Genomic DNA, 19,858 nt, shown 5'->3' with positions numbered 1-19,858 from the left:
ATCCATTTGTGGGAGGTGGGCTTGAGAAAGAATGCTGGTATGTATAAACCCATGTGGGATTTGAACTTGTGATGGTCCTCCTGAGTCACATTCTGAATGCTGGGTTTATGGATGTGTGCCTCAGTGTTCAAATAAAACTATGTATTGTTCACCATGTAGATTTAACATTTTGTACTAGTCTGTCATGCAGGCCAGACCAGAGATGACACTCAGACAACACTAGACACAGGCATATTTCTTGGGGACAAAAGAACTGGTTATAAAGTGTTGGGAATTTCGGACCCTCAGACCCAGAATTTTCTATGACCCCTTGCCTGCTGGAGTAAACAGCTTGTTTCCCTATGCTTGCAGCTGCTCTGGGCACGAGACCCTCATGTGTTCCTGATAACAAGGGAGTGGTTTCTGGTGGGCTTGCAGCTGAAAAATCCCGAGAGCTAGGGCGTGGCCATTGGTCAAGGAGAGCCCTATATAAACTGCCCTGGAACACAATAAATTTGGCATTCTTGTTTCAAGAGTTACCTGTGTCTCTGTGTGCTTTTTAATCCCCAGACCCTTGCCTGGTCACAGTTCCAAGTGGTGCAAGCGCCACAATAAAGAGTAAGAGCATTCCAGAAAAAAATCAGCCAAGACTCAAAATACAGTGTTGTGAGAGCTCAATCCATTTAGCCAATGACATTTGGGCTGACTAGCCCTGTGGGCGTGGTGGTTTCTGGATATATAACCCGATAAAATGGATGAGAAGGGTTGTGCTCTCTTTTGGGTGGTTGGAGTAGGTCCTGATCCCTCTTGAGCAAAAAGGTAGAACAGCAGCAGCTGGATCAGCAGCAGCTACCTTGTTCTATATTCGTGAATCTGTTATTTCATTGCACCCTTTAAATTATTGACCAGACTTTGTGGGTTATTGCTTCATGTCCGGGAACAGCAAAAGAAGACACAGGTGATTAGCAAAAATAATTCTAGAAAGGAGGCAGAGCCTCTGGAGAATAGGGGGTAGAGTTATCTTTTGAAGGGACTGGCCTCAGTGACATCTAGAAAGAGGCTATCTGTGTCTCCCTGAGTATTTCCCCTCTCCCATACTGAGCACAGTATTCCTGGTGCTATGATCTGACAGGAAGTTTGAAGAAGCAGTTAGACACCACTTTCCAGAGCTAAGTGGCAATCATTGGGATCAATTTGTGGAAGAAAGTAAATGTGCTCCTGTATATGTATCATGGTGAACTCAAAAATGGCAGGTGGCTGGGGGGTGGGATGGGATGGGAGTTCAATGGATCTAATTTCAGACAGAAACCCTGCCACTTTCCACCAAGTGACCATGGGTGAGACATTTTCATTGGTGAGCCTTGCCTTCTTATTTATAATTAGACAAAAGCCATGCCCATCCCATTTGGCTGATGTGAGCAGAAGAGGAAATAAGATAGCACCTGGCAGAGAAGAGATGTGCAGTAAGGGTAGATTCCTGTCCCCTCCTTCCTGAAGGAAATCTACTTTTATGCTACATGCAATTAAAAATTTTATGATGTTCTAAAACAGATTTTCCTGTTTGGGGCCAGAAAATTATAATTGGCTTCTGTCGTAAGTGACATTCTGTAGATGGGAAGCTGTTGGATTTCTTTACAATTGCATTAAATTCTATGTGAGAGCCCACAGAAGAGGATCCATTCCACCTTGACTAAAGGTCATAGAGTTCAAGTTTATTCTTGCTCCTTCAAGGTTATTCACAAGAGGTTTGACTTAAGGTGTGGTTACTAACAAACTCTCTTGACCTAGGGTGTGGTGGTTACTTGGTGTTTGGGGTATTAAGATGGCCCACAGAGGTGGATCCATTCCATCTTGACCAAAGGTCAGAGAGTTCAGGCCTATTCCTGCTCCTTCAAGGAGCAGGAGGTTTGATCAGGGAGTGGTAGCCTACAGGATGCTTGGCCTATGGTGTGTTCACTGCATGTCCTGTCTAAACAACAGAATAGTTAACTCAGGATATAGTTGCTTGAGGCTTCAGGTACTGAAGAGGTAATTGTTCTGTTCTTTGTATCGTGGTAAAGCAATCTTTTTGCCTCCCCCCTTTTTGGATTGGGGTGTATAAGCATATGGAAAATGAACCCAGACAAATTCAAGTATTCGCTGGATTACCCTCCCAACTCTACTCTGTGTCTTTATCTATTTCTTTTGTATCTCTGTTCTGTCTGATCCACATGCCCCTACCCTGAACCCTATTGAGGCTGGACCCCAGCAATTCTATTTGCTACATTTCTCATAAGATACAGGCCTATCCTGGAAGAACATAGGATGGCTAGTTCCAACTATCCAAGCTGCCTGTGGGAATGATACACCTATGACCTCTGTCCACACATTTACCCCTATAGATGAGGGAGCATCATTGAGACAAAAGCCACCATGCTCCCTCATTCCATTAGCCAAGGCCTTGTAGAATCTTTCACAGACTGAACATAGACACATGGTTAAATTGCAGCAGGGTATACATATTGATAAGCTCACTTATTACAAGGCACCGTGAAGAGGGTTACGAGGAGCCTGGAAAATTCCAAAGGAGAATCCCACATACAACACTGTGAATCTCTCCCTCAGTCCAGATGAAAGGATGCTAACTAGAGGAAGCCACACTCAGAAACTCCGGGAAGGCTCTCTTTCATTGTTCATAAAGCAAAGCAAACACAGGCAGCCACAGACAACAGGTGTCCATGTTCTAACCTCCGCCTGGATGAGAGGATGGTTGTCAAGTCTTTCCACCATCGCTTGGACAGTCAGGAACACCCTCATAGTGGTTACTGCCACCCCCAAATAGCAAATGTGACCTTAGCGCATATGCAGCTCTTTAGGAGCCCAGCTGCCAGTGTGGAGAAATGATCTTTCAAGGATCACCTAGCTTCCCCCGCCCACCCTCACAGATCTCCGCCCCTCAGATTCTGGGGACTACACTGCAGAGAGGATGGAGAAGACAAGCAGCCACTTTCTCAGTTCATCCGGTTTGGGGACCCAACATGTCAGGAGCTTGTGCAGTAGTCACAGTCAGGAAGCAGAGAGCCATGTAGTTCCCTTCTATCTGTAAAGTCCGGGATCCCCTTCCCAGGGAATGGTCCCACTCACAGTTAGGATGGGAGATCTCACAGTGATTACTGGAATCAAGGAAACCCCCCATAGGCATGTTCTGAGGTGGTCTCCCAAGGGACTCTAGACTCTGAAGCTGACAACTGGCACTATCATATTGTCTCAAAAGGAACTCAAGAGGGACTGGAGCTGGCAGTAAGCAACAGTTGGGCTGTTGCTAAACTTCGTTCCCCTGGGAGACATATACAATGTCTCCCCGCTTCTCCTAGGGCCTCAACACATCAAGTCATGATGTCACTAAAGTTCACTCTGGGAAGCCAACAAGTTTCCTGGGCTTACTTACAGAGCATGGACGAGGGGTTGATGGTGGAAACATGAGTGACCCCAAAGCAGCCATGCTGGAAAGTCTGCCCCCGCCCCGCAGAAATGATGACTCCCCCAAGGCTGCTGCTGTATAGATGGAATCCCCTTCCTCTAGTCTTCCCCAGCCCCTTTAGCCCCTCCCTGAGACTTTGAGGCCATGTACAATCAGGGCGGGACTGTATACAATGGTTGGGATAGTGGCTGGATACTTAGCTCAGAGGGTCCAATCACCCTCCACACCCCCTTTTCCTCTGAGGGAATGCCCCCAGTCCACAAAGCCAGCTGTGACAATCTTTTGTAAGCAGTTGCAGCCGATCTGATGAAAATGGTGGTAGTTTGCCCCAGAGGATAATCCTATACAACAGCTCTGGAGGGCCTGCTGCAGGCGTGAGCGCGGAAACACCTGCCTTGCTGAGTGGCGATGGCGCACACCTTTTGATCCCAGTACTTGGGGTGGGAGGAGGCAGAGGCAGGAAGATCTTTGTGAATTTAAGGCCAACCTGGCCTCCAAAGTGATTTTACCACCACTACCATCTCCTGTCTTCAGTGTCCTAAGACAGCAGGTGTCCTTCACAGCCATACCAAGAGTCCAGCTCGTACACGACTGGAAAGTCCTCCTTTAGCAACCGAGAGAAACACATGACGGGAGAGACAGAATAAAGGCTCATGGAGTGTTCTCCAGTATACCGTGCTGAGGGCACAAGGTTGCCTGCTCTGGATCCAACCTCCTTGCAGGAAGAGCCTCTTCTGCACAGGGATACTGACCTTAGATCCTGACTACAGGCCTTAAGTCACTGACCTGGATCAAACAGAGGAAAGAGGTTAGAAGTTAATGTCAGTTATGTACAAGCCCATTTTCTTTAAATTCGCTGGGAGGACCAAGTGCAGACTGGATGCCCATAAGGTGAGGAAGAACCTTACCTGGGCCAGGTACATCCTGCTGATGAGCCCCATCAGATCTTCCCCTTCCCTGTCTCCCCGTTCTTCTCCCCCACCCCTTCTCCTGAAAACTACTTTTCTGGGCAAAGAATTTTCTAGACTGTACTCTGATCATATGGTAAAACTCTATCACTATGGGAAGATAGGTTGTTCGTGAACTGGGATGCAATTTAGACACTTGTTCCAAACACCCAAACTAAACCCAAGGAAACCTGCTGCCAATCAGAGCCTCCTTGAAACAGCTCTTCCCACACCTCCTACCTGCACCTGCAGCCTTTCTCTCCCATCCCAGCAATCCTTTCATTGATGAATCAGAAGGTGGCCTGATGGAGGACTCCCATTGGCTAATAAAGAAACTGCCTGGTCCATTTGATTGGCCAGCCCTTAGGTGGGTGGAGTAGACAGAACAGGAAGAAGGAAGTGAGGTAGATGGCTCAGGCAGATGCCACACCTCTCCTAAGTGAGACAGACTGCCGTGCCTCTGCTCAGGGAGAGAGATGCGATGGAGCCAGCCACCAGATAAGACATGCTGAATCTTTCTGGGTAAGACACCATTCATGGTGTTACACAGATTATTCGATATGGGTTAGTCAAGATGTAAGAGGCTGAAATAATGGGCCAGGCAGTCTTTAAAAGAATACAGTTTCCATGTAATTATTTCGGGCATAAGCTAGCCGGTGGCCGGGAGCTGGGCAGCGGGAAGCCGGCCCACAGCTCCCTACTACAGTGGCCCTGGAAATACACCATGGCCTTTTAAGAGGAAAGGTAGCTCTTACAGGCTTGAAGGAACCCCACTGTTCCATGTGCGACCTTAGAGAAGAGAGGGGACAGTTGTATAGGAATGTACCTGGGCAGCTGATGTCCACCGATGTGGGGGTTTGATCATGAAGACAGGTGGAAGGGGGATGGAGGGCAGCACCCGTGAAGGGCAAACACAAGGCATGCCTCAGAGGCCAGATGACTCTCGGTAGGAGGCACCCTCCCCAGCCCCCACCCCCAACAGTGACAGGCTTCAGAGGGGAAAGCTCCACAATACTTCTTCAGAGCAGAAGCAGCTCCAGGTGGTGCAGCTTGGCTCTCTGTGGGAAGTTTCTGGACATCTGCCCGCCGGCCCCACACAGCATTCTGAGCGTTCATGGACAGTGCTTACGAAAGTTTTTCTCTTGTCAAGATCCAAACAAATGCCTGCAAGTGTCTTCCTAAGTACCGAAAGGATCAAAGAACTTAGCATTTTATTCAGAAAATGGCAGAATTTAAAACTTGCCCAGTGAAGCTAAGTGCTAAGTAGGTTCAAATCCTGGCGCCCCGTGCCAGATATATACTCAAACACACTGCTCTGGAGTACGGTGCCTGGAATCCTGGCTTCCAGCTTCACTGGGTTGGAATCATGGCAGTTGGGGAATCTTTAAAAAAAAAATTCTGGGGTTGAAGCGATGGCTCAGCAGTTAAGAGCACTGGCTCTTCTTCCAGGTCCTGAGTTCAATTCCCAGCAGCCACATGATGACTCACGACCATCTATAGTGGGACCTGATGCCCTCTTCTGGCATAAAGTCAGACATGCAGATAGAGCACTCACATATAGAAATTAATTAATTAATTTTTTAAAATGCTGAGAACATGGCTTCTACCCACTTGCTATTTGAATTTCATCTTTGCTTTGGAGAAAAGCCTGGTCAGTAAGACGTCAAGGGCTCACCAGTGACTCTGCTGAAATCAGACTCTGCTGACCACCAGACTACCAAAGTCAAGACTACTACTCAAAGTCAAGGACTTTGAGACACCAGGTCAACTATTAAGTTGGCACTTGAGAGCTATGCATCAAGCCATGAAAAAGAATCACACACACAAAATATCACAATATTTTAGGTGAATTTATAATTTTGTGTTGTGCTGCCTTTATTGCTATCCTGGGGAGCATCTTTTATTGCTATCCTGGGGAGCGTCATGCAGTCTGTGTGCCGAGAGTTAGACAGTCATAAATTCTCAATAAACGGCTACATCATTTGTGGGCCCAGTGGGGGAAAAAATGGATGTATTGGGTCCCATATCCAGTGATTTTCAGAACTTCAAGATGGCAACAATGGAACATTGAAGCAAGCACTGGAACATTCTGAGCATGGTCCCTGTGGGTGACCGGCCTAGCATCTATAGTAATTTGAATGAGACCCTTCTCCCACATTCTCGGACACACACACACACACACACACACACAAATGAGGGTCTGAAAACTCACCCACTGGGCGAGCCGGCCAGTGGTTGGAGCAGCTCACCATTTCAGGAGAGCTACAGGTATGAACGATGCTGGGTTCCCCTCTTGAGTCATTGGTGGGGCCTCTGGACTCTTGACTCCTAGCAGCTGCTTTGGTAGGGAGGAGAAGAACTGTGCTGGGAAGGGAGACCACAAAGAGAAGGCTGTTATGTATATGCCTGTGAGTGCCTCTTGGAAAAACAGCACAGGATCCAGAGGTCACTGTTGTTTCTACCAGAGTAGCTATGATTTAGTAAAGGGACCTCACTCAAACTGGTGTATCCTAGACTCTGCAAAAGCATTGGAAATAGGGTTAATCTTCCACAGAATAATTTATGGTCGTCTGGTTCCTACATCACTGTCTGATCGTGGTCCTTGGCAAGTTCACACAAAGGGCTCAGTGACTTCAGATCCAGAAACGGAAGCTCAGAGCATCTGGGCCTGGGCCTAGCCAGTGGCTTAAGCTTGACCCTGGGCTGTCAGAAGTAGAGCTGGAGGAAACCACTTAGAAAAAACTAGAAAAAAAAAAAACAGGAGCAGTTACAGATCTGAGAATTCTTTGTAGTTTTGGAATGGGAAGGACAAAGAGCTTAACTCTGAGGGGACAGTGGGTTTTGGATTTGTCATTGGAGTCCTCATATTTGACTCTATGGGATTCAATCTTCTTGGGAGTCTAGCCTTCACCTCTGCCAGCCTCTCTGAGACTGGGGAGACATAAAGGGAATCTTTGTCTAGTCCTACCCCAACCCTTTTTTTTTTTCAAGACAGGGTTTCTCTGTAGCCTTGGAGCCTGTCCTGGAACTAGCTCTTGTAGCCCAGGCTGGCCTCGAACTCACAGAGATCCGCCTGCCTCTGCTTCCCAAGTGCTGGGATTAAAGGCATCTCTTCCTAACTGAGCAGAGTGAAATCAGCCGGCGGTCCTGTCACATGGGCAGGAATGAACTGTCACGGCATGAACCATACCACGCCACAGAGTGTCTATCATATCAAGGGAAAGAGCCACATAAACTCTCTTCTGTCCGAATTACAGCTAATTTGTTGTCCGGTAGGCAGAGATATGGAAGCTTGGAGGAGGCTCTGTGAACCGGTTCCCCGCCCGTTCCGGTTTTCTACATGGCAGCATATGAGCCAACTGTGCCCGAGTGTGCTACTCGACAAGGCTGGCAGCACAAGCTGATGAAAAGTCTAAAGGGCCTTTCTTGTGTGGGAGTAACCTGTGATTTTGTAAGTGTTTGTTATATGCCCACCGTGTTTTCGGGTCAAATGTAGAAAGCACAAATACTCTTCCTGCCTCCTTCCATTTTAACGCGCTCTTAGAAGACCTCAGAAAAATCCATGGTTAAAGCTATAAGCTGACCCATTTGGGGGAATCTGGTGTAGAACTGGTGGTCAGAACCATGAGTGGCATGGACCAAGGAGGAGCCTTTCTGTTTCTTCCCTGGGCCCCTTGGCAAGAGTGCTTCCAGGACAAGACAAGAAGTTTGTTCCCACCAGGGCGCGAGCCACCGCAGGTCACGCCAGTCATGAGGCCGGCTTCACGCAGTGCTGACGTCAAGACTGAGGCATCGTCTGTTTCCACTCTTACGGACCCCAACATTTAAAAACACATCGGTAAGGCTTTGGGGTCAGTTCTTTTTCTGTTTTAAATAATCCTCCTTGCAGACATGTCTAGATGTTTCATCATCTTAGTCAAATTTCTCTCTTCAAACAAAGTATCTGTTTGAACACCATACTCCTGGGCACTAGCAGAGCCATTGTGTGCAATGGTCCAAGTCAGATGCCAGGCAGACGCTCACCTGGCTAGCACACTTATCGCTAAATGCCCGCCCACCCCCCAAATCTTCCTACATGGGCCAGAGTATCAGATTTGAGTGCCTGCCTCTGTGTTTAAACTCAGAACTTGGGCGCTCATTTTTCCTGGTGTCTTCATCATGGTTCCAGCCTTCTGAAGATTTTCCAAACCCTGATCATGCCATCCACAAGCATGAACGGCTCCAGAATCTGTGTATGAACTTGACAAACATTTGTCCTTTGATTTCAACCAAATCAGTGACAAACAGGGCCAAAGACAGAACCCTGTACAATATTGAGAAGTTTCTTCTGTGTCTATGAAAATTCTGAGTTAGCCAATCACTTCACTGAACTCTGGGGGCCTATTGGTAGGCTCTCAATACAGACTACTGGGAAGAATGGGAGGGAACATAGATTCTGTTTAGCTTTAGCTCAAAAAAAAAATAATCATAGGGTCTATGTAGACTCATGATGGCCGTGTGACATGTAGAATGTAGCCCATATGTAGATATTCAAACACAGTTTTACAAAGGCATACTTTCCTGTAACAACTTCTTTGGGTATAAGAAAAGATTAGGGATAGAAATAGGGGCTAAATTGCCTTAGTTAATTCATTTGCTTATTGTTTTCCCAGCTGGCAATATTGGTTTAGACTCCATCTTGACAGCAGCCATGTACGACTTTAAGATTGGGGCCCCTGAGAGAACTGGGTAAAACCCAACTGCTTAGAGTCTTCAGGAAGGTCACCTGGATTCTGCTGTCACCCGGATGGTGAAGAACCGAAGTCGCAGTGCTGAGTGACTTCAGCATCTAGAGCCACGTGCTGGGCAGTCTCTCTTCCACCTTGACTCCGCAGCAGGCTTTTGCATGGGCTCTTGTGTCATCTTGTCCTGCCCAGAGGACGCTGGCACTACCATTATTGAACTTCCAGATATTTCTTCATTGAGTAGCCCTGTAGTTAAGTAACAGCGAATGCCATCTTAGTCCTGGGAGACTGGCTGTCATAACAACAATAACAATAGGTAACACTTATTGGCCGTTTGGAATGTGTGTTTGCATTATCTTACCATAGGTAACACTTATTGGCCATTTGGAATGTGTGTTTGCATTATCTTACCAAATCCTTGCAGGGACCCTGTGGTGGGGGCTGCATTTCAGTTCCCACCACCATGGGGAAACTGATGCTTTGGAAATGCTACATGCAAATCCTGAAGCTGAGAACTGGGATCTGACTTGGGAGCCTGTTCACTGGTTGTCCTGCCTGTTCACTTAGCATCGGATCACATTGGTTCAGTGTAATGCCCCACACAATCACTGGATCCCTGCAGTAAATGTCATTAACACTTGCAATCAAAAGGTTAAATTCCCACCTGCACAGACCTTAGTCTTTGGAACTAGGTTTTGCTGTGGTAAAAGTATCAAATCCCCAGTGATTTAAAATATCAAAAGATTATATGTGGTGTGGGCTGGGGAGATGGCTTGTTTAGTAAACTGCTTGTCATACAAGTGTGAGTACTGGATTTAGAGCCCCAGAATTCATGTAAATGCCAGATGTGGGCTCATGTACCTCTAGTTCCAGCACCGAGGAGGCTGAGGCAGGAGTATCCATGGAGCTTGCTGGTCAGCCTTCATAGCTAAACTGCTGAGCCTCAGGCTAAATGAGAGACCATGTTTCAATAAAAAAGTAGAGAAGTAATTGAGGGAGACACTGGATGACTTCTGGCCTTTAACACACATGCTCATGCATCCGCACGTGCACGCGCACATGCGCGCGCGCACACACACACACACACACACACACACACATACACACACACGGGGGGGGGGGAAGCAGAGACAGAGTTATTTCTGGTTCATGTTTTATGTAGGTCATTTTGAGGGCTTCATTCATTGCTGTCATTCAAGGATACAGACTACACAACCCCCACCTCAAAACTGAAAATCTCTAAGAGGATGGGTAGCTGGAGACATGAAGGGCTTACTCCAGCAGGCACATGATCAGAAGGGACACAGGTCACTTTCGCTCCTATGCATCATCCATGACAAGTCCATTGCCAGCCAGCCTTGAGGGTCCTAGAAGAATAATTCTATGATGACCTCAGATAGACTAGACTGGCGATTTGAAGTAATGTACCAGTCACCAGAATAAAGCAGAATGCAATGCCTCCCCCCCCCCCCCCCGCCCTTACAAAGCTCGCCCTAAGTTGAAAGGATTTAAAGGAAGGAGCATCTTTTCCTCTGCGGGATCAGAGAAGAAGGCTGGACTTTGAGAGACAAGCAAATGGCAATAGGCAGAGTGCAGGTAGGAGGTGGGGAGAGACCTCCAGCTGGATGAGTGGTAGGTGAGGGATTGAGCGTGGGATAGGGAGGACCTTGGGGTTAGCAATGTGGGCTGGAGCAGCATTCAGCTGGGTGGAGAAGGTTGGGTGTATGGCTAGACCGAGATATGCACATAGGTCTGTTCTCAGTGTGATGCCCATGGGAGGGGCTGGAAGGTGCAGCTGTGAGGTGATCGAAGTGGCGAGAGAATGAGTTTCTTCCACTAGCACCTGGGGTGGGTGTGGAACCGCAGCACGCTCAGAGGTGGGAACACAGGTCTGCGGTCAGGGGCAGCAATGAGGGTAGGAAATCAGAGAGGAGTCTGAGAAGAAGGGTAGGGAAATCGCCCAGCATGCCAGAGTGAGACACCAGATGCCATCAGGACTTGTGGATGAAGGAAAGAAAATGACTCCAAACCTGCCTAAGGTTTCTGATGGCATCAGTGATACTGTCCAAGAATTGGCTAAAGCCAAGTTAAACCAAGTCTTTTCTTTATGGAGGATACTATGTCCCTGGATCTATAGACGCAAGAGCTTGGGGTAAGAATTTCTGACATTCCTATCAAGCATTTCCTTCTGCCAGGAACACGAAGTTCACTCCCTACTCATTTATTAACTCTGCCCTACACTGTGCATATCAACACTTATAAAATTGACACTTCCATGGAAAACTTTTCACAACCTCGACCTCCTCAGTGAAGGTGTCCGAAGCACACATATTTTAGAAAAAAAAAAAAAACTGAAAGCTTTCAGGGGAGGCCACGGTCAGCAAGTTTACCCCACAAGTACGGGCAGAATTTAGCGCAGGAATCCTACAGTAGGTTCGTAGAGCGTTCTGCAGAGTCAGGCCCACGCCACACACAGATCACTATCGCGAACAAGTTCAAGGCCTAATTAACCCTCACTCAATGGAACTAAAATAAAACCCGCCGCAGCTAAGGTATTTTAACTTCAACAAGGCACACACGCAGTGGAGATGCTCAGCACATCCTGCGTCTAATCTGCTCGCACAGCAGGTGCCTCTATAAAGGCTGGAGATGTGCTCTGGGTGACTAGAAAGCCTTGGTTTTACAATGAGCCATATACACCGGCAAACATGTTTTAATGTCTCCATAGTGTTTGTCTTATTAGCAGAGCAGGCACTCAGAGTGTAGCAAGCTGGGGAACACAAAGTCCAGGGTTGAGAATCAGCGCTCATGTACCGTGGACAAACATGTTGATCTGCTCATTCCTTAGCTAAGGAACAGGGGCCTTTGGAGTTGAGACGGAGGGCATATGGTATCTTGCTGCTGAGAATGGGATCCAAGAACCCACAGCATCAATAAAACCAGAGGCTTGTTAGAAATGTAGAAATGCTGGCTGTACTCAGATCTGTAAGCAGACCTTTACTGACCAGGCTTCTTGGGTGGTGTGTGTATACACAGAAGGCCGAGAAACATGGACACTGGTGACCAATTCAACAAAGTCAGGTGACAACGTGAGGCATACCTAGCAATCTGTTGGATCAGCCTCCACTCACTTGGTGAGTTTCCCTAAATCCAGGCCCTGCCAACACTTCGTGTCATGATTATATTGCTTTCTTTCTACCACATGAAGATGACTCCATTTTTCTTCTAAGCTTACACATTTTATCCCTTTAGTTTTCGAGTTTTCTGTTATTATTGGTTTAGGTTTTGGTTTTGGTTGTTTATTTTTTGTTTTTTGTTTTTTGTTTTGTTTTGTTTTGTTTTAGTTTGGTTTGTTTTTTCAAGACAGGGTTTCTCCATGTAGTCCTGGCTGTCCTGAAACTCATTATGTAGACCAGGCTGGCCTCGAACTCACAGAGATCTGTCTGCCTTTGCCTCCCAAGTGCACCACCATCGCCTGGCTCTCTTTACTATTATTTTTTGTAGGACATTTGACATCAAAGATCCTCTGGTCTTTCTAAACCAGCTTCCTAAGACTAGAACATTCTAGTCTTCCCCTTAGAATTTGTCTACCTTAAGAAGAGATTATCCAGCCCACCTTCCATCGCTCAGCCTGCTGTAATGCATATTTCATTTAGAAAATGGAATGATTTCCATTTCCTACCATTTAGTGAAAAAAGGAAAATCCAAGAGTATTTAAAATATGGTGCCTTTTGGGTCTGAAAAAAAGGAGGGGGTTGGAAAGGATTGGGGATGCATACAGTAAAGAAAAGCCAGAAATGCAGATGTTGACTGCCTGTGGGCATGAAAAAAGGTGTTGAGAACAAAGAAAGAGGAAGAGAAGAGAAGGGAAAGATGATGCTCCGAGTAGGTTCCGGGGATGCCGGGGATGCCGGGGATGGATGGTGCGACTTTCTCATGGGACCAGACTTGAAGAGCACAGTAATGGCTCACATATTCCCCCCGCACTGGTTGCTGGTTTTTGTTTTTAGGTTTTTATTGTGTTGTTGCTTTTTGTTTTTCTGTGTAGCCCTAGCTACCCTGGAACTCACTCTCTATGCCAGGCTGGTCTTGAACTCGGAGATCTGACTGCTTCTGCCTCCCGCATGCTGGAATTAAAGGCATGTGCCTCCACCACCTCCTGGCTTAGTATTTTTATTGTCAAGTTAACACACACTTGATATACCTGGGAAGAAAGTAGTTCAATAGAAGAATTTTGGCCTGTGGGGATGTCTGGGGGGGGCATTTTCTTGAGTATTAATTGATATAAGAGTGCCCACTGTGGGCATTACTATCCCTGGACATGTGGGCTATATAAGAAAGGAAGCTGAATGTGAGCCTGGGAGCAAGCCAGTAAGCAGTGTCCCTCCGTGGTTGCTTCAAGCTCCTTCCTTGAGTTCCTGCCTTTACTTCCCCTAAGGATGGGCTGTCAGCTGTAAAGCAAGTTTCTTTCTCCAAGTTGTTTTGGGTCTATTACAGCAACAGGAAGAAGACAAGAACAACCCCAGTTACAGATAATTCAAACCATCCAAAATCTGAGGGGAACCTTAGGTTGGACAGAGTCACTGACCGGCGTTTAGCTGTGTTGGTTTCCTCTCGATGGAAAGGGTCCGTGTCTGCACACAGCTCAAGGCTACCGTCAATTAAGGTGGGGAAGTCAAGGTAGCAGGAGGCTGAAGCACCTGGTCAAAGTGCATCCTCAACCAGGAGCAGCGAGCAGCGAGGGCTTCTGCTCCATTGTTTTCTCTTTCTTCTACCATTTGAGGGCCCAGTCCATGAAAGAGTCCTGCCTACATTTAGGGCGGGTCTTCCCAATCAATGGCCCTAATCAATAGACTCCCCAAAGGCATTCCTACAGGCTGATCTAATTTAGGCAGTCTCTCAGAGGGGCTCCTTTTCTGAAGTGCATGAAAGGGATGGATGGAGACGGGAACGACTAATCTAATTGACTGTGGGATACAGTGTCCTTGCTGGATGCTGTAAGGCTAAGGGTGGCACTGTGATACAATTAAAGTGCCTCTCACAGATGCATGTGCCAGCAGTTCTGAGACACCGTTACACACAGCAGAATTGAACGACTAAGTAAGTACACTGTAGATAATGGGAGTTGGAGAAGATTTCAATAACAAGAAAATGGATGTGATTAAAATGATCCCTACTGTGTTAATTTGGAATAATAGGTATTGGTATAAATTTATAGTATTTAAAGAAAGAAAAGGAAAGAGATAGGGGAGGAAGGACGCATGGTTATGCACACGTGTGACTTAGCTCTCTTTATTTTGAGAACCTCAAAGTACCACCACCCTAGAAACAATGAGCACGCCTACAACAAAGACTTTTTAAATGTATTATTTTATCAGTGGTAAAATATAGATAGCATAGTTGTGTGGCCATGTCCATCAGCATCTCCAGAGCTCTTCATGATGCTAAATAGAAACTCTTACACCTCCTGAATGCTAACTCTGCATTCTCCATTCTCCAAGCCCTTGTAACCACCACCATTGTGATTTCTGTCTCTATGAAGCTGACTCCTAGAGAGATGTGTACACTGAATCATATAGATTTTTCGGAATTGGCTTCTGTGGCTTAGCACATCATCTTCACCCATATTGTAACATGAATCCCCACTTTGACTGTTGCCTTTCATGTGCAATGCTTCCAAAAAGGTCCCTGTGTTTACAGCTTGTTCCCAGGAATGGGACTTTGGGAAAATGGTGGGATCTTTAAGAGATGGGTACTAGAGGCATGTCTGTCAAGGGGACAGTAGAACTTCAGTCCTTTCCTCTCAAACTCCCTTTTTCACTTTCTGGTCACCGGTGATGTTTTGCTCCACATGACTCTCCCCTATAATGTGTTATCTTCCCATGAGTTTAAAGCCCTCCAGGCCCAAGAATCATGAACTTGATTTTGAAAACCATGAACCCAAATAAATCCTGTATGTGTTACTGCAGTGCATAGCTAACACAGGGCACAGATATCCATTTGTCTGTCTGTTCATCTGCTGAGGGACACTGGAGTTGTCCCCATAGACTGGCTGTTGTGAATAGTGTTTCCATGAGTTCCTGGTACCCTAATTTTATATTTACATTTGCTTTATTGGGTTTCATATTCTTAAAATCATCTTGGAAAACAGGCACTGCTCTTATTTTCTTGTTTTTTAAATGAAGACACAGAAACTCAGTTTCTTTGTTACTACTTGGCAGAGGGCAGTTTTGAATCAACAGTCCTTTGATTTCAGCTTCATCGATTAATCATGGGAGACCACGTGTGTCTCAGTGTCTCCCTTCTGGTTGGGGGAGGAAGAGGGACATTACCTGGGAGATCCTCCTCTTCACCAGCTGATGCAGGAAGGGACACCTCTGTTCACAGAGTAAGTTGAAGCATACTTAAGGGTCAGAGAAAACATTGCTCTTTCACCTCCATAAGACCTTCCTATTCTAGAACTAGGGAAGTGTCTCGGTGGACAAGTGGCTCGTCATGCAAGTGTTAGGACTCAGAGTACAAACCTCCAGAGCCCATGCAAAAGCCACACAGGCATGGAAGCTGCTTGTAATCCCAGCACACAGAAGACAATAGCAGGAGAATCCCTGGGATAAGCTGGCTAGCTAGACTAGCTGGAATCATTGAGTTCTGGATTTAGTGGGAGATACTAACTTGATAAATGAAGAGGAGGGCAATTGAGGAAGACAATGTCAAGGTGGGCTCATGAACACTACAGTTTTTCAATTCTGGAAGATCCTGAGACTTGGGACAAGCAGTTAAGTAGGGGACACCCCTCTTCAAGTCTACATTAATGCAGGGACACTCAGAGATCCACGTTTGTCCAATTTGATACCTTTTTTTCAGTAGAGGTTAGGGAATCTGATACTCATAGGTCCCAGGTTGGATGGGGCAGAGGGAGTGAGAGGCAGGCTGGTCTGGGTCAGCAGTGGGGATGGTACTGTCTTCTGTAGTAGCTGGTACCGCAGCCACCCCACTGAGCCCTGGCCACGGGACAAGATGTCCCTGCCCTGATGAAAGGCTCTAAAACATTAAGCGCCTGTGATTTTGACATGTCAGATATTTAATAAGGAACAAATTAGCACTTGGGTCTTTTTTTTTTTTCCTGAGACAATCCAATTTCTATGCCAGGCACCAACTTCTGTATTTCAAGATGCATTTTTGAAGGTTAATTAGAGAAGCAGCAGAGATAGTGTTTTTCCAAGAGGGATTTTCTGGTTCCTTCTAGGCCTATGGATGGCAGAGAAAAATAACTTTCAGACACTGTAAATTGAGCATGTGAAGCTGTGAGAATAAACCCATCTCATTAGTCATCGTGTCAATTGCCGTATCTAAGGAACAATTCTGTAGCGATAGCATATTTATTTGATGTTGCGAAAGCTACCTGGACCCACACTGTTAGGATGGAATTTGCTCCTAATGTTCCGAGTACCTCTTTAACAAAATGGCACTCCATAAAAATTTAGTGTGTTCCTACTGTAATTAAATGGCCCTAGTCATTTTTGCATTTGTGATATAAACTATAATGGCTGTAAAATCCCGCAATTAACTTTCCTTGCGCCAACATTTCATACTTGAGAAATTCTCATTACAAATTTCATTACTGATTCACTTATCTGTAATTTGTCCTATGTAACCTAAAGAATATTAACAAATTTAGAGTCACTTTTGCTCTATTAAAAACGAAATATAAAAGTCTTTTCACCTAGCAAGTCAATCATGATATTTCAAAGGGCCCTAGATGGTAAAGTGTGCTGGTACGGACGGGGAAGGACCAGGGACCAGACGGCTGAGACGGGACTGGGTGGGGTAAGATAAGTGGATGCCACTGAGTTTTCTTGCCTACTTCGTCAGAGGCACGAAGAAGCAAAAAGAAAGTAGGGAAAAGGACACAGCATGCAAAGAAAGACTATAGGGAAGGGGTAAACTTTCATGGCCAGTGGCTTCTTGTCACTTCTTTTCTTTTTTAAAAATTACTTTATTTATACGGGTATTTTGCCTGCCTGGATGGCTGTGCGCCACATGCATGCCTGGTGCTCACAGAAGTCAGAAGAGCTCCTTAGATCCCCCGGAACCGGGGCTACAGACAGTTGTGAGTGCTGGGATCAAACCCAAGTTTTCTGCAGGAGCAACAAGTGCTGCTAACTACCTACCCTCCCCTCCAGATCCTCTCACCGCTTCCGGTCATTCTGATTCAGCGTTCATTTCCGGTGGTTCTTTCTGAGGACCCAGGGCTGGCTGCAGTGAAGCCTGAAGACTAATGCCCGCTATTCTGCTACTTTACTTTGGCTGAAAGTTTACCCAAGAACTTTTTGAGTCTCTATGGCAATGGCAAGGAGGAACAAGAATTCAACTGAGAAAGTTCCCGTCTGAGGTATGCTTGTATTTCAAGTTTCCACTCCTGCCAGACAGACAGACTGGTTTGTGGGAAGGAATATGGAGGATGTTCCCTGCCCTTTGACCCTCTCCTGATTCCATTAAAAAAAAAAAGTGGTGTGTGTGTGTGTGTGTGTGTGTGTGTGTGTGTGTGTGTTGTGTCCGTGGGCCCGAGGTTGGGGGACATGCATGCCACAGTGCACATGCAGAGGTCGGGAAAATAGAGTGGAGTTGCTTCCGTCCTTGTACTTTTATGTGGATTTCAGGGATTGGATGCAGGTCTCCAGGCTTGAGCAGCGAGAACCATTAACCTTCTGAACCATTTGCCTGTCTTCCCGCCCAACTTGGAAGACAGATAACAAGCATATACCCATATTAAAGGGAGATACACTGATCTGGAATCAAGAGGCTTGAGTGTGAGTACTTACTCTGCCACAACCTAGCTGGGTGACTGTAGAGAGACTTGTCACCTGTCTGAACCCCACTTGCCTGACTGAGAAAGGAAGAGGTTTCGCTAGAATGACAAATGCCACCAAGTATCTCTGACCTCCACAGAAGCAGCCTTGGTAAATATTTCCCCCAATAACACCCTACCCCGGCATTTTGCTGCCTTCCATAACTGCATTCATTTTATTCTAATTTGTAATTAACTTTTACAAAATTAAATTGGAGATAGAAAATTACTGTCCCGACATAAATAATCCTGCTGTGGGATGTGGCAGTGTTAACGCAATCAACAATACGATTCATAAATGAAAGAAATGCTGTCATACTTATTACTTCTGTGCGCTCCATCTTTTATAGAATATTACAGTGTAAATTGAAATTTTATATGATTTAATAAACCTCAAAAAGATATTATGGCCAAGTAACCACATAACTGTAACAAATGGCGCTCCTCCCTCATTACAGCTTTCTCCTCACACGGGGCTGGAGGCCTCATTATCAGAGTGGTGTCTTTGACAACCTGGAGCCCATTAAAGACACCTTGAAGAAAGCACACCCCATGCGGTGGAACTACAAAATCTATACCAGGCCGCACTCCGTGAGGATGGCGTTATCAAATGAAGAAACGGCGCTTCTCATTTTTCATCAGAAGACTCGGGCAACAAAAACATCATCTGGCCCCACAAGACAGCCGCCTTCCCCATGCCTCTCTGGCCCAAACCAAATTCTGCATCATTGCAACTGAGGCTGAAGTCAAATAATCAAAGCAGCAGCTCAGGAAAGGGTTTAATACCCTACCCTTTCAGTTCTTTAGCCGGCTTTCTAGGGCTACCAGTTTAGATTTAAAGTTTCTTTGTCTTCAGAGCACCAGGCCTCCGATTGCCGCTCATTGCCATATTTCAAAGGCTTCAGGCTCACCCTGGGGTTCATTAGGGTGACAGAGGAAAGTGGGACTGATAGATAGGCCAGCGTGGCAATCTCGGCCCCGTGTCCTGTCCCTTTCACTGGTTCTGGGGGCTTTGCCAAGCTCCCTCACCCACCAATTTGGAGCAGGGGAAACCGCCAACTGAAGCGCTCTCTAATCAAGGGCGCTGGTTCTTTGAGCCCAATGTGATTTCTGTAGCTTCTAGCAGTGTGGGGGGCACACTTGCACTGAGCCATTTAATGACTTGCTTTACTGCTGCCTGCCATCAATATTTATCTATATTAACAGAAGAAAGGCATTACCCAAAATGGCGTTTCACACCTCTGAGCATTAGACAGTAATTCTAAAGACACAAGTTGTACCTAACTCTGTGAACAAACATAGAGAATCAGTATAAATGGAAATAACACAACCCAAACTGGCTTGCAGCAGTCTGGAAAACCAAAGTCAAAATGATTCTAATTGTGGCCACTGGGGACGATGGGAAAAGAAGCCATGGAATAAATCCTCACTGATTTTTTGTTTTTGTTTTTGTTTGTTTTTTTGTTTTTAGAGATAGGATTTCTCTGTGTAACAGCCCTCGCTGTCCTGGAACTAGCTCTTGTAGACCAGGCTGACCTCAAACTCACAGAGATCCCCCTGCCTCTGCCTCCTGAGTGCTGGGATTAAAAGCATGCACCACCACCACCCAGCTGGTCTTGTTTTGTTTGTTTGTTTGTTTTAAACAAGAGCAGCATGCAAGGGTGTGTTCTAGAAACACAAAGTTTAGACTAGGCAGTGAAGCAGCGCAGAAACTTCTTCCTGCCTCTGCTGTGTCAAGGAAACCCCTTCATATCTCTCTGAGTCCTCTTCCCTCGGCTGGTCAGCTCTTCCCCTCTCTGCTTCCCCCGCCCCCTGACGGCCCCATAGTTATCACACTCCTCGGCTTGCATCTTTTCTACGCACTTAGGTGGAAGGATATCTCATCATGTGTTGGCATGTA

Source organism: Arvicola amphibius, chromosome 2, assembly GCF_903992535.2.
Source record: "Arvicola amphibius chromosome 2, mArvAmp1.2, whole genome shotgun sequence".
Taxonomy (NCBI): domain Eukaryota; kingdom Metazoa; phylum Chordata; class Mammalia; order Rodentia; family Cricetidae; genus Arvicola; species Arvicola amphibius.
Note: the sequence above shows the minus strand (reverse complement) of the source record.